Here is a 13,536-nt window from a genome sequence, read left to right on the forward strand (position 1 = left end):
TTTTTAGCCGTGGGCCGTTTGTTATTCTCTCATTTATGGTACAGCAGCAGCCAAGTGGTGTAGTCTACTGGGAGTGTGGCAGAAACGCCCCAAGCCACTGGGATACAAACTGTCCCCCTGTGGGGGTCACACTCACTGAGTGCCTACCAGGTGACAGGCCTCAGGAAGCGCACTGTTACCCTTGTTTGGTGGAGAAGTGAAGCCATTTGCTTAAGGTCACGCAGCTATTAAGTGGTGAAGCTGCCTGAGTCTAGGTGTGTCTGAACACAGACGCTGAGCTCTGTTCCCCGGCCGCATCCTTGTGCTTCTTCAAAGTGCTCAGGAGAAAGGGCGCAGGCCTGGGGAGGAAGCCGCCGGCTGAGGCGGGAGGAAAACAAGTGTTCTGCCACAGACCTTACTTAGGTTATTTGTGCTCCAACACGCCAGTACTTCAGAAAACAGTCAGAGGACGTAAAGGCAGAATCTCTGGACTTGCTGGGTCCACATCACGCCTCAGTCATAAATACGCCAAGTGCGTTAAGCTTCCTGCCCATCAGTTCTCAGTCTCCTCCGTGAGGGGCTTTTACCAGACTACTGTAAACTATCTTAAAGTCCCTACCGACAATAACATTCTAGAACTTGGTAAAGAGTTTGAAGTCTCTTCCTCAGTAGGGGCAGCTTTTCTCACTTGGAGGAAACTCACCCTTTCCAGGAGTCAAGTGAGAGCTGAGTCTCCATTTCACAAAGAGCAGGGTCTTGCTATTAAGGGTCTCCCTGAAGAAAGGTCCCAGGACCTCTGTAAACAGGAGCTCTTCCAGCCGAAGGAGCGTTCTAACGGAGCTCTTCCTCACGGTGAGCCTGCGGTACACTGACCTTTCAGCAGCCACCTCGTGTCCCACCGAAACACGGCCTCTCCTTCTCAGGCTGTACACCGCCACCTGATGTCACCACTCTCTCACCAGGGCCTGCCCTTCCCTGTGATGTCCTCATCACACTCCAGGTCCATTAACAATTTTCAACAACTTAGAGCTAGTAGACCAATGAAGGGCTTAGATAGTCTAGATCCTGTGAAAGAGCTAATAGCCAGAAACCGAAAACAATACAAACACATAAAAAAGTGTACAGTTACACCCTTTTTGTCTAGTAGTACCTTGTTTCCTTGAAGAATAACCTGATTGTATTACATAGCTTCTGGTCACCATTCAGGGGTAAATTGTAAGAGAACATCTTTGGCACTGTCTGGATTCACTCATCTCTGCTTCCTCCCCAGCAGCACCTCCTGCCTTCCAGGCTTCCCCCTGGTTTTGGTGACACTGCTCTGTGTGGCTCCGAACACTCCCTGCCATCTCCAGCTTCTGGAGTGTCTGGCATGCAAGACTGTATGGTGTTGTTATCACTACTATGGTGATTGTTGAGGACTGCCAGGGCCAGTTACTGCTCCTGTACACACACACACCGCCACTGCCACCGCCACCACTAACCCCCAACCCCGGGTGGACGCTTCAGGGACTGAACTAGGCATTCCCAGATGCAGAATGCAACCTCAGTGGCTGTTTTCCAAAAGGCCCTTCCCCTTATGTGCACCAGAGGGCGCCATTTACCCGAGCCACAGCATGGCCGCCCTGCCTCCCAGGCCTCCCAGCCAGGCCATCCAGGGCCAGCCTTGCCAGGAGGGAGGGAGCTGAAGGGCAGAGCAGACACTGGATGCCGGTCGGTACCTTGCACAAGAGTTGGCTGTGTGCCAAAAAGCGCCCGGGACACCTTGATGATGGTGGTGGCAGTGCAATAGCCACAACAATGGTAAAAACGTATTGGGCGATGACTGGCCATGGCCTCCACAAGCATGGAGTCGATTACATACATTTTCCCATCAACACCCGTGGGAGAAAGGCTCTGTGGTTCCATGCTTAAAAGGAAATTGAGAATCAAAGAGCTTAAAGGCCATACGCAGTCCAGAGTGACAGAGTTTTGGGGTCTAGGTCTCCCTGATTCACAAGTATGAGCTTTTTACTACTAAGAATAAAAAACTCCAGTTACAATGTGGTTATGGGGGCAGGCGGGCTATGGAAAAGACTTCAGTCACAGCATAGCCCCCCACCCCAAGGCAGAGTTCGCCCCACCTGACCTTGAGGCCCTGAGGCCTTGAAAGGTTTTTTTCAGCCACTTCTGGGGTCCTCTCTTGTATGTGGGGCATCACACTAGGACTTTTTTACTCATTTGTTTAACAACTATTTACTGAGCATGTATTCTGTGCCAGGCACTATTCTAGGTACTGAACATACAGAAATGCCAAAAATATTTCAAAATCCCAGGCTGATGTATGGGGAACTCTGGGCAAAAAATGTGTGTAGCCCCACGTACCATGTGAGTTGAGTAAACTGTTAAAAGATATTCTATCTTCCTGTGTGAACAACTGTGTCTTCACACACCTGTTCACATTGGAAGGCCAGGTTCTAATCCAGGTTCTTGGACACCTAGAGGCAGTACTGGCCATGCAGAATGTGGCTGCACCGCAGAGTTAGTGTCCAGCTCAGGAGCAGGCTGCTTCTCTACCCACACCAGGCTCCTCTCCACACCATGAGGGTCCTTGTGCACGTGTAGGTGTGGACTTCCCAGTCCATGCATCCAAGCTCTGTCCTCCAGTCTCCACAAACAGCCTTCCACTGACCACCCCTTGGGCCTAGGAGTACACCCCTGGGCTGGGCTGGCTGCCCTCAGGGCAGACCTGTAGAGGAGGGCCTGGGGCCCTTTGGGAGGAGAATGATGAAGCAGGCAGAGAGGGGGACACAGGTGCTAGAGTCCCAACACCTCAGTTCCATGGGAGGGGCAGCGGGGGCCAGAGCAGGCCCTTCTGAAGTCCAGGGCAGAAGCCCTTCCTGCCCAGTCCAAGGGCAGTGCTGGGGGACAGACCATAAACAAAACAAATAAGCACAATACATGGAACAGTAAAAGATGAGGCTGTTGAGAAAGATGAAGCTGGGATGGGGGCTCTGTTCTAATAGAGAAGGCCTCACTGAGAAGGGGGCTTTTGAGCAAAGACTGGAGGGTACTGGGAAGAAAGTATGCAGGTATGTCCAGGTCACAGGAGCAGTACGTGCAAAGGCCCTGAGGTAGAAGTGTTCTTGGTGGGGTTTAGCAGGGAGGCCAGCATGGCTGGAGCTGAGAGAACAAGAATGCAGTGGGAGGTGTGGTCAGACTGTCAGGAGTGGGGCTCAAGGTGCCCACCCCTGGGCTACTGCCTCCACACTAGGCTGGAAGCTGAGTTCAGGGCAGGCCCTGGTCCCAGCAGCCCTGGGAAAAGGCCTGACCCAACAACCTTAGCTCCATCGTGGAGCTAGCGAAAACTGACTCCCCTGCTCCATCCTCAGCCACCAAGGAGGCCGCCAGGACCTGTCTGGGCCTGTGGGCAGCTGTATTGCTGGCAGGCAGGAGCTGCAAGATTCTTCTCTTTCAGAGGCCCTTTCATGGAATGGGGAGGCTGTCAGAAAGGAGCCCTGAGTCTGGTGGGGCAGAGCACTGGTGAAGAGTGCAGCCCCTGCAGATGGCAGAGGTGGGTGTGACTCACCAGCCTAACCTCTCTAAGACTTAGTTTCCTAAGAGCGCTTCTTTCCAGGGCTGAAGGAAGGCTGCTGCAAGGTTGTATTTGCCAAGCACTCAGCGCTCTGCCTGAAGTGCAGCCAGGGCTCAATAATGGCAACTGCTGTTAATGTTCCTGCTTCTTGTTGAGCCTTCTCCAGGCTAGGGGTGGACTGGGAGCTGCCCGATTCTTAGCTGCCTCAGCATTCCATGCCCACTGCCCAGCAGGCTGCAGGGGTGTGGCGGGCCTGGGGTGGAATCTGAGAGGGGATGGGTGGGTCAGGAATGCTGGGGCTGGGTTCCATCCACTCCTGCCCCACTGCCTCCCAGTAAACCAAGCCAAGCTGATTGGGCAGGGCAAGCCTCTGTGTATCATCCTGGAGCCTGACAACCAAGGCATTGTGGGGAGATGATACTAAGTAATTACAGGAATTATCCTGATCAGAGCATCTGTGAACTACACACTTACCATGTGCTAGGCAATATGCTAAAGTTTCACTCAAATCAAAACCACAGTTTTAAAATGTCCCACAGGGCTCTACAAGACTGATCCCGTTGTCTCTGGGCCCTCACCTCCTACTCCCTGGCCTCACTCACACTACTGTTCTGGCTGCATCAGCCTCGTGGTCTTCTGGGAATAGTCCTGGCTGGCTCCCACCTCAGGGCCTTTGCATTTGCCGGGCTCTCTGCCTGGCATGCAGTCCCCCCAGATATCATGGCTTGCTCATCTCCTTCGGACATCAGCCAAATGTCACCTTGCCAGAAAGTTTATCCCTGGATTGCTCTCTTTGGAATTGCAACTCCGGCCCCCACCCACCATGCCTTACCTTTCCATAGCAGCTACTCCCTTCACCATACAGTACTACATATGACATCTGTTTGCCCTGGTTAGTCTCCTCTGACCCTCTCCTTTGTATGTAAGCTCCAGGAGGGCAGGGATTTTTGTATCCCTTCTTTACTACCACATCCCCAACCCATAGAAAAGTGCCTGGAACATAACCCGTACTCAGTAAGCATTTGTTGAATAAAGGTACTTTACAACACTCCAAGGCAGGTTTTTTATAAGTTTCTTCTTGAAATCAAGGAAACCGAGGCCCAGGGAGGCAGGATAAGTTCTCCATGGCTATGCCTAGGTGGTGAGCGACAGTCCGGGGATGCCCCAGGTGACATCTCATTTAATCCTGACAGCTGACCCCAGAGTGGTTGTGATCGCTCCACTTTACAGAGGAGGAAACAGAGGCTAGGGAGCGGCAGAGATGGAAAAGGAAGCTGGTTCTGTCTGTTCTGACCAGGACCTGTTGCCTAGAATGTGGGCTTCGTGCCTGCGGTGCGTGTGAGATGATGTCAGGTGACACACGAGGTGGGAAATGACCCTGAAGTGCACGGAGTTATCCCATTTTCAATTTTCTTCCAGTCCTTCTGCTTGCATCAAGGGCAAAGTCCCCCTTTTTTGTGCTCAGCAAGTCTTTAATGACTTTAAACCTTTAAGTTCTCTCTGAATCAGAGAAAGAAGACCTAGACTTTAACAACACTGTCATCATTGTATTTATATTTACTTTTTAGTTATGGGAAATGATGCTGGCTTTCCATCTATGATATTGTTAATGTTTTTTATTTAAAATACATTTCTATAAGAGTCCATTTAAAGAATAAGAAGAGATCAGTGAAGGTAAGAGCTCAGGAATGCCATCAACAGTGAAGGCGGTACTTCAAAGAATGAAGCTGGAAAACTGAAATCCACTTTATAGGATTTTATATGTTCTTTCAGAGACCATTTACTTTCTTTGTGTGTGTGTGTGTGTGTGTGTGTTTGTATGTGCAATTTACATCCAGAAAAAATTTAAAGTAGTAAGTACTAATTTGAGTGTTAAAAGTTGCCTGTAGTTGAGGGAAGAGCGGAAGGGAACCTTAGAGGCTGGAGAAATCCAGGAAAGCTTCCTTGCAGGAGAATGCCTTTGAGTGGCCCTAAAGGATACATGGGAGTTGGATGAGGGGCTGAAGGAAAGGAAAGTCCCATGCTTCCCTTGCCAGCAACCTGTTGTACAGATGAGAAAACTGAGGCCCAGAGGGTTACTACAGCAAGTGGGTAGGAGAGCCCAGTCTGGCTTGGGTCTTGGGATCTTGTCCAGGGGAAACCCAATAAAGTAGAAAATAAACCAAGCCAAGCCAGGAGGGGTAGGACCAGGGTGGCAGGAGGTGGGTTGGGATGACAAGGGAAGAAGCTTTGGGCTTGAGTCAGTAAGGAGCCACAGTGGGCTTTGGAAAGGGGAGAAAACCCCAAGAATAGAAGTCAAGATTGTGGGCCCTGAAGCCCAGCTGCCTGGGTTCCAGCATTCTGTGCCATTTGTGACAAGTGAACAATTTCTCTACCTGTAAAATGGAGATAATAAGAGCATGTGCCTCTTGGAGTTGCTACAACAATCAAGTGTTAATGCACGTAACACACTTAGAACAGCGCTTAGCACATAGCGTGTACTCAATAAACACTAATCCTTACAATTTTTATTATTAATCACTATAAGGTGGGCTGGAAAAAAAGATTGGAGTCAAGGAGGCTGATCAGTGGGCCACCACTTCCGTGCCTCAGTTTCCCCATCTGAATCAGCTGTTCTGTGGGGTTCTTCCCAGCTCCGAGAGGTATGGGAACCCATGGAGTGCTGGCAAGAACAACTGCTAAAACTCGGTGCCTGCCTCATCACTCGGCACATGTTTACTGAGCCCCTACCGAGTGCCAGGCCCTGTGGATGCAGGGAAGAAGAAGCCAGCCCCACCCTGTGCCTTCCTCACAGAGCTCTGGCCTGTGGGAGGAGAGCCGGAGACCAGACAGTTAGAGCGCTGGCCGGTCCCAGCCTGAGCTGGTGTGGAGCCAGCGGGGGGTGGCTCCTAGAAGAAGTGAACCCCCAGCTGAGACCTGAGGGCGGTGCAGGAGTGTGCCATGGGCCGGAGAAGATCAGGAGGAGCATGTGTGCTCAGCAGGGGGAGGGGCTGTCCACATTGGTGCTCTAGCATGACCCCTCTGCTGTGTGTCCTAGACATACATCTGCAGAATTCCAGATGACAAGCCATTCACCATCGCGGCATTGTCTGTAAGAGAAAAGGGTTGGTAACAACCCTCAGTCCATCTGTGGGAAGCTGCTTAAATAAGCTCTGCTGCGCTCCCAGCATGGGCTATTCTGCAGCTGAAAACCAAAGAGCCAGGGGAGCTCTTCACGCACTGATGTGGAAAAATCGCTAAGGTGCCTTGTCACATGAAAAAGCAAGTTGGAGAACGAGACATAAAGTGCAGCACATTTTGTGTAAAAAGAAGGGGAGTAAAGTGAGACTATAAACGTTTACTTAAATATGCAGAGAGAAACTCTACAACAGCGCCACCCAATAGACTTTTCTGTTATGATGGAAACATTCTGTATTTGTGCCGACCGACACTAGCCATTGCCACTCATGACTCTTGACGTGTGGGTTACTGTGACTGAGGAACTGAACTTTTAATTTCATTTAATATACTTACTATGTTTAAACCTAGCCGCATGTGGCTAGTAGCTATCATATTGCACAGCAACGCTCTAGAAGAAACTAGGGAGAGGACTGGGAATTAATTAGGAGTGCGAGAGACATTGTACCTTATACCTTTCCTGTGTTCTGTTACTTTTGAATTATGAATGCCTTATCCCAAAAGTTAGATTTGAAAAATGAAAGGAAGGAAAGAGGGAGGGAGGAAGGGTGCGGGGAAAGGAAGGAGGCCGAGGCTCAGGACTGGAGAGGGAGGAAAGATGTGTCAGCTAGGGTGCTGGCGAGAAACGGTGATCTTGCACGTATTAGACTCCATTCTGAGCTGAGCTAACGGGTCGGTGTGGTGGGCAGGGCTGCAGGGCTTCCCAGTCTCAGCACTGTGGACGTCAGGAGGGGTCATTCTCGGTCGGGGGGCTGTCCTGGGCATTGCAGGACATTGCACTCGGGGCCAGTGCCTGTACGTGCGATGCTGCGGGCAGTGAGGTTGTAGGGCGTGCGGTTCTGGAGAGAGGCCTGGGCTGCGCACAGTCCAGGGACCTAGAAGGAGGCGTGTTGGTGCCCTCTACCCACAGCTCTGGCCTGCTTCCCTCTAGAGGCGGCAGAGGGAAGCTGGCACCAGCCGGAGAGGAAGAGGAAGAGTAAAGGAGAAGTGGGGGACACTGAATCACAAAGGAAACCTGTGTCATTCATTTCATATTCCTGGTTTTCTCTCACGGTGGTTACTGAGGAAAGAAGAAGAGAGAGCAGGGCATGGAGGAGAGAGCTGAGAGGGTCCTGCTTGAGTCGTGGCAGGAGCTGCCGGTGGTTGAGGGGGAGCACTAGGAACAGGGCAGCTGGGCTAGCCCTGCTGCTCCTGGCGGGCCGCCCCCTGGGACTAAAGGTCCATGCACCCCAGCCTGGCTGACCCCATGAGCCAAAGAGTCCAGAAAAGTTCAAGGAGAGCAGCCGAGGAGCGAAGGGTAACCAGTGGCCAGTGCACACTTCAAAAGGAAATCTTGATCAGTAAACCTGTACGTACCGTCATCCTCATCCCCCTGTCTTAAAAGCTATCTTAAGAACACCCACAAAAGCCAGGTAATCCACAGAGCGCTTTCCTTGATCCCACTCCAATCGGTGACCAGCGCAATCTAGTCTTTTTAAGATAGGGAGGCAATAGCTCTGCATTTCCTAACCATTTGACAGGTTAGGAAATCAGGGCTAAGACACTCAGCTCAGCTGAGATTTGAACTCAGGACCACTGCGCAATCACAAGGGCCTTGTAGGCCAGGACGCACCCTCCTTCCAGGCGGCCTTCTGCCGCCGCCCCCCGGGTCCCCCACCCTCTTGGCTAGTGTTCCCTCCTCCTCCTCCTGAGACCTCCCCACCCTCCCCGTCCTCCTCTCCCTCCCACCTCATGTATCTGCCGAAATGAAGTCAAGACTGGTTTTTGTAGACTATACAGTCTTGGAGAGACACTTTAAATGTTGATCTAATGTATTGTTTCCATTAAGGAAAAAGCAATAAAATTATTTTCCTTTTATATGTCACTTTTCCCCCCCCCTAATAATTCAGTTGACCCTCAATAAAGGGTCATTTTCCTTTTATATGTCACTTTCTTTTCCCCTAATAATTCAGTTAACTGTCAATAAAGGGCCAAGAAGCATATCAAGTTGCTCTTGCTCCTGCTGCTAGGGGTCAGGAGCAGGTTTATTTTTCCAGGGATATTAGACATCTTGACTCATGAGCCACCAGGGAACAACTTCAGGGTTTTGATTTCAAAGGGCTGTTTTTTTTTTTTCTTTCAAAGGCTGTTTCGGAGGGCTGCTTACTAATACCCCGCCCATTCCCTCTGTGCCCACTAGATTTCTTGCATAGACAATTAGTGGCCTCTGCACTGTGCTGCCTTGCAAGGATTCCTCCCCCATCTGCGCCAGAGTGACCTTCCCAGAACACAGACCTCATCACATCCTTTCTCTGCTGAAACCCCTCCTTCCCGTTCCCATGACCCACTAGATGATGCCCTCGCAGCATGTCACGTGAAGGCCTCCAAACCTGTGCCTCAGCTGACTTTCCAGCCTTAACGCCTGTCCCCCAACCCCCGTCTCCAGTGCAGGCCCCACAAACCACACTGGACAGTTCACTCTTCCTGGGATACAGGGATTTCCTGTTGCCTCACCTGTGCATGTGCTGCGCCCCTGCCTAAGATGCCTCTCCTTCTCACTCCATCTCTCCCCAGATCTGACAAATTCTTACATGCATTTCCTCTGCAAAGCCTTCCACAATCCTGGGAGAGTCCCAGTTAGCTGCCTCCTTGCCATTTCATTCCTTCCTCTAGTAGATCTCATCAGTGTCTAGCTCTTCTGCATTTCACATCCATCTCCACAGTTAGATCTTAAGCTCACTGAGGGCCTCTGCCTTATTTTCTCTGGCCTGTATTTCTCACTCCTGCTACCGATTACAGTACCTAACAGCCAGGCAGGTGCTGGGAAATTGGTGAATTGAAATCCAAGACTGAAAACCTTCTCTGAATCCCATCTTCACAGGAGTTAGTGGCTGGTCTCCCCTCTCTCAAAGCCACTTTTCCTCTCTAACCTACAAGTGGCTTGGTTCCTGCCATGATGCCACTTCTTCCAGGAAGATTTCCAGGGTTGGCATCCCTCAATGAGAGTTTCATTAGTTCCTGCATGAATGCACTCATCACTCTGAATTATAAATGCCTCCTTACCTGTCCATCTCCCCTGCCAGTCAGAGGACACCTTGAGGGCAGGGGCTATGGGCCTAGCCCAGGGCAGGTACCTGGTGACAGTTAATAATTATAGAGTACTTTCAGCTGCTAAGTATGTTTTGAGCACTTTATGTATACTAACTCATTTAAGTGCCAAACAACCCCGTGAAATGAGTAGAGTTAGCCCATTTTAAGGAAGGGCAAACTGAAGCTAAGAAGTTCTAAACTTGCCCAACGTCACACAGCTATAAAGTGGAGGAAGGAGGATTTTAATCCAGCATCTGGCTCCAGTGCCAGCTCTTATGCACTGCATAATACTAATTGCATAACTGAGTTAACAGAAGTGGGGTCAATGCTAAGAAGCTGGCCACACCCTGGACTCCTGCTCATCTTCCCTTAGGAGACATAGTCTCACACCAGTCAGCAGGGAATTACCCAAAGGCAAGGCCAAGATCTCCACTAATAAAGCATTCTTGGTGAATAGCATTTTCATAAAGACTTGTTGTTCTCCTCTGCCCGAGAAGCCACCCCATATCCTGCTGCCCCGCAGGGAGGTCCTGGGAATAGTTAACAGTGCTTTGCTGCCAAGTAACCTCTGGAGTAGCTTTAGTAACAAAAGACCTTGCAGCACCAGACTTCTCAAAGATAGTCACCCCTCTCCTTGCTGGTGGGCACAATACACGGCTCAAAAGCCTAAAATGTGCACCTAATCTTTGACCCAGTAACTCCATTTTGAGAAATTTATCCTAAAGACCAGCCCATACAATTCATCAAAGACACATATATAAAGTAGTTCCTAATAACATTACTTGTAAGAATAAACACTAGGAAAAAACCCAGGTCCATTAAAATGGAATGAGATTAATAAATGATAAGCATTGAAACAGTGGAAAACTATACAGCTACTAAAATGCTATTGGGAATCTATATTTATTGATGTGGCAGGCCATCCACAGACTGCTGCTGGGTAACATGGGTTACTGTCCAGGACAAGCAGAGTAAGGTGGTGTCTTCCTGAAGGATCATAGGAAATGGTACAGCAGTTCCTTTGGGGAGAGGAACAGAGAGGAAGATTTACTTTTTAACTATAATGTACCTCATCCATGTACCCAGAATTAGATTACTCATAATGCCCGATTCATGATACACTTGTATCATTTTCTTTGCATGCCTAGTTTTCAGCCTGATTCATTTAGTCACGTATTTTTTTTCCTCTTCATCCAACACAAGGGATAGAATATAACAATACCTTCTATCTACCTGTGGGATCCTTCTCTATCTCACGCTCCTGCATCCCCCAGAGGTTACCAACTGTCTGATGTTTGTGTTTTTCCTTCCCTTGCTTCTTTTGTATAGTTGTTCATATACATATATATATATCCCTATATATATATATATATGATCTAAATAATATGCTGTGCACTTTTAGCTGTTTCTAACCTTTATAAGAGGAGTATCAGGCAATACAGAATCTTTTGGAACTAGGTTTTCCATTCAGCATCATTTTCTTAAGACTCATTCATGCTGTTGCATGTAGTGGCCATCCATTCTGTTTTTCATTGCTTTGTATTCATCCATTGTATGAATATATTGCACTTTTAGAATCCATTACCTTGTCAGTGGCCATCTGGGTTGGTCCAGACTTTTTTGCTATTAAGACAGGTGCATCTCTGGGTATTCTTGTATGGGCCACTTGCCATACCTGTTTCTGGTGTTTTCTCTGGTTAAACACTGAGGAATGGACTCTCTGAGATGTAGGGTTTGTGAATGTTCAATTTTACGAGATTTGTAACGGCTTACACTCCACTCTCAGCAGCACACTGAAGGGATCTTGTTTAATCCATATTCTCAGTACACCACATTTAAGTTAAGACTTCAGCAACTGACTCAGAGGGAGGCTTCTTTCCCAACACATCGCTCGTTCCTTTCAAACTTTGTACCAGGCACATGTTTTACCTACCCAGTTAAAGAAAGAACATACAATTGCATGTTTGTCCAAAGAGACAAGGTGTAGGTATAGCTCAAAACGTCAATTGTGCCTAACTCTAGGGTAACAGGTGATTTTTATTTTAGTTTTTGTTATTTTTGTTTATCTCGGCATTAAAGATTGTTTTCTACTGTGGATATTTATTACCTGTAGAATTTGTAAAAAAGAAAGAGGGAAGGTATATGGGGTTTGACGTTAATCATTAGGTAAATACAAATTGAAACCACAATAAGATGCTACTACACAACCATTAGAAAGACTAAAATTGAAAAGACTGACCATATGCTGTAGAAGATGCGGAGCGACTGGGACTCTCATTCATTGCTGGTGACATTACGAAATGGATTAGCCACTTCAGAAAAACGGCTGGGCAGTTTCTTAGAGAGTTAAGCATGTGCTAACCATATGATTCCGCAATTCTACTCCTAGGTGTTTCCCCAAGAAAAATGAAAATAGAAGTCCATACAAAGACACATAAATGTTCCTAGCTGCTCTATTCATACTGGCCCCAAATTGGGGACAGCCCAAATGTCCATTAACTGGTAAATGGATAATTTATGGTGTAGCCACACAATGGAATGCTGCTAAACAAAACCAAAAAAACTACAAATATATGCCACAACATGGAGGATCCTCAAAAGCATTTTGCTAAGTGAAAGAAACCATAGGGACAGGAAAGAGCTCTGTGGTTGCCAGAGAATAAGGGCACATGCAAAGATGGTCTGCAAGAGGTGCGGGGGGATTTTCTGGCACGATGGCACGTCCTGGAACTGAGTAGAGTGGTAGTATACAACAGTATGTGTCTCAAAACTCACAGAACTTACACCAAAAAGCGTGAATTTTACCATCGCTGAAGCATACTTTAATGTTTAAAAATGGGTGAAAAAATTTTAAGCAAGAGGAAGAAACGGGGCTTGAGATTCGTGAATTCTGCATAGTGAGGAAAAGGGGTTTCCCACGCATGCCCTGAATCAGCTCTTTGTAAAAGATCATTAAAATCCGAGGCCTGATGTCTGAGAGCTCTGTCTCTGACTTACTGGTGACCCTGGGCACGTGCCTTTCCCTCCTGGGGAAACTCAGTTCCTTTCCCCGGAGAGGGGGAGAAATGCTTTTCTAATCTAAAAATGCACAGACATCTATTGAGCACTGACTCAGCCAGGCTCCCCACAAGGTATTCTCTATGTTCTTTCTTGTAGTAATAATTATAATAATATTTTTTTAAGTGCTTCATTGAGCTTTTAGATGTATTTAGTGCTTTACAGATGTTAGTACATTTAGTCTTCACACCATTCCTGAGAGGTGGGATCCATTGTTACTTCCACTTCATTAAGGAGGAAATCTAGGCACCCAGAGGTCACATAACATGCCAAGGTTAACACAGTCCAGGGTCCCCAGGACTTGAACCCAGTCCTTTCCCATCAGGGCCCAAGCTCTTAACCATATCACACTAAATCAAATGGTGTCTCTTAGGCAAGTTTTACAACATCATCAGAGTGTCCAGGTCAGAAAGTACCTTGCCTTTTTATTTTTTATTTTTTTGGTATCATTAATCTACAACTACATGAGGAACATTATATTTCCTCCCCCCATCACAGGACCTTTCCTTTTATCTAGTTCAGTTTTTAACTGCAGGTCTCCAACAGCTAGTGAGGCTTCAGATTTGTTCACTGGGTCATGATTGCATTTTTTTTTAAATGAGGAACAAACAGAGTAGAACAGAATAGAAAATAGAAAATATCAGAGTATATTGCACATAGGAAAGTAAGTGCTATACTGTGAA

The sequence above is a fragment of the Manis javanica genome, chromosome 17 (assembly GCF_040802235.1).
Source record: "Manis javanica isolate MJ-LG chromosome 17, MJ_LKY, whole genome shotgun sequence".
Taxonomy (NCBI): Eukaryota; Metazoa; Chordata; class Mammalia; order Pholidota; family Manidae; genus Manis; species Manis javanica.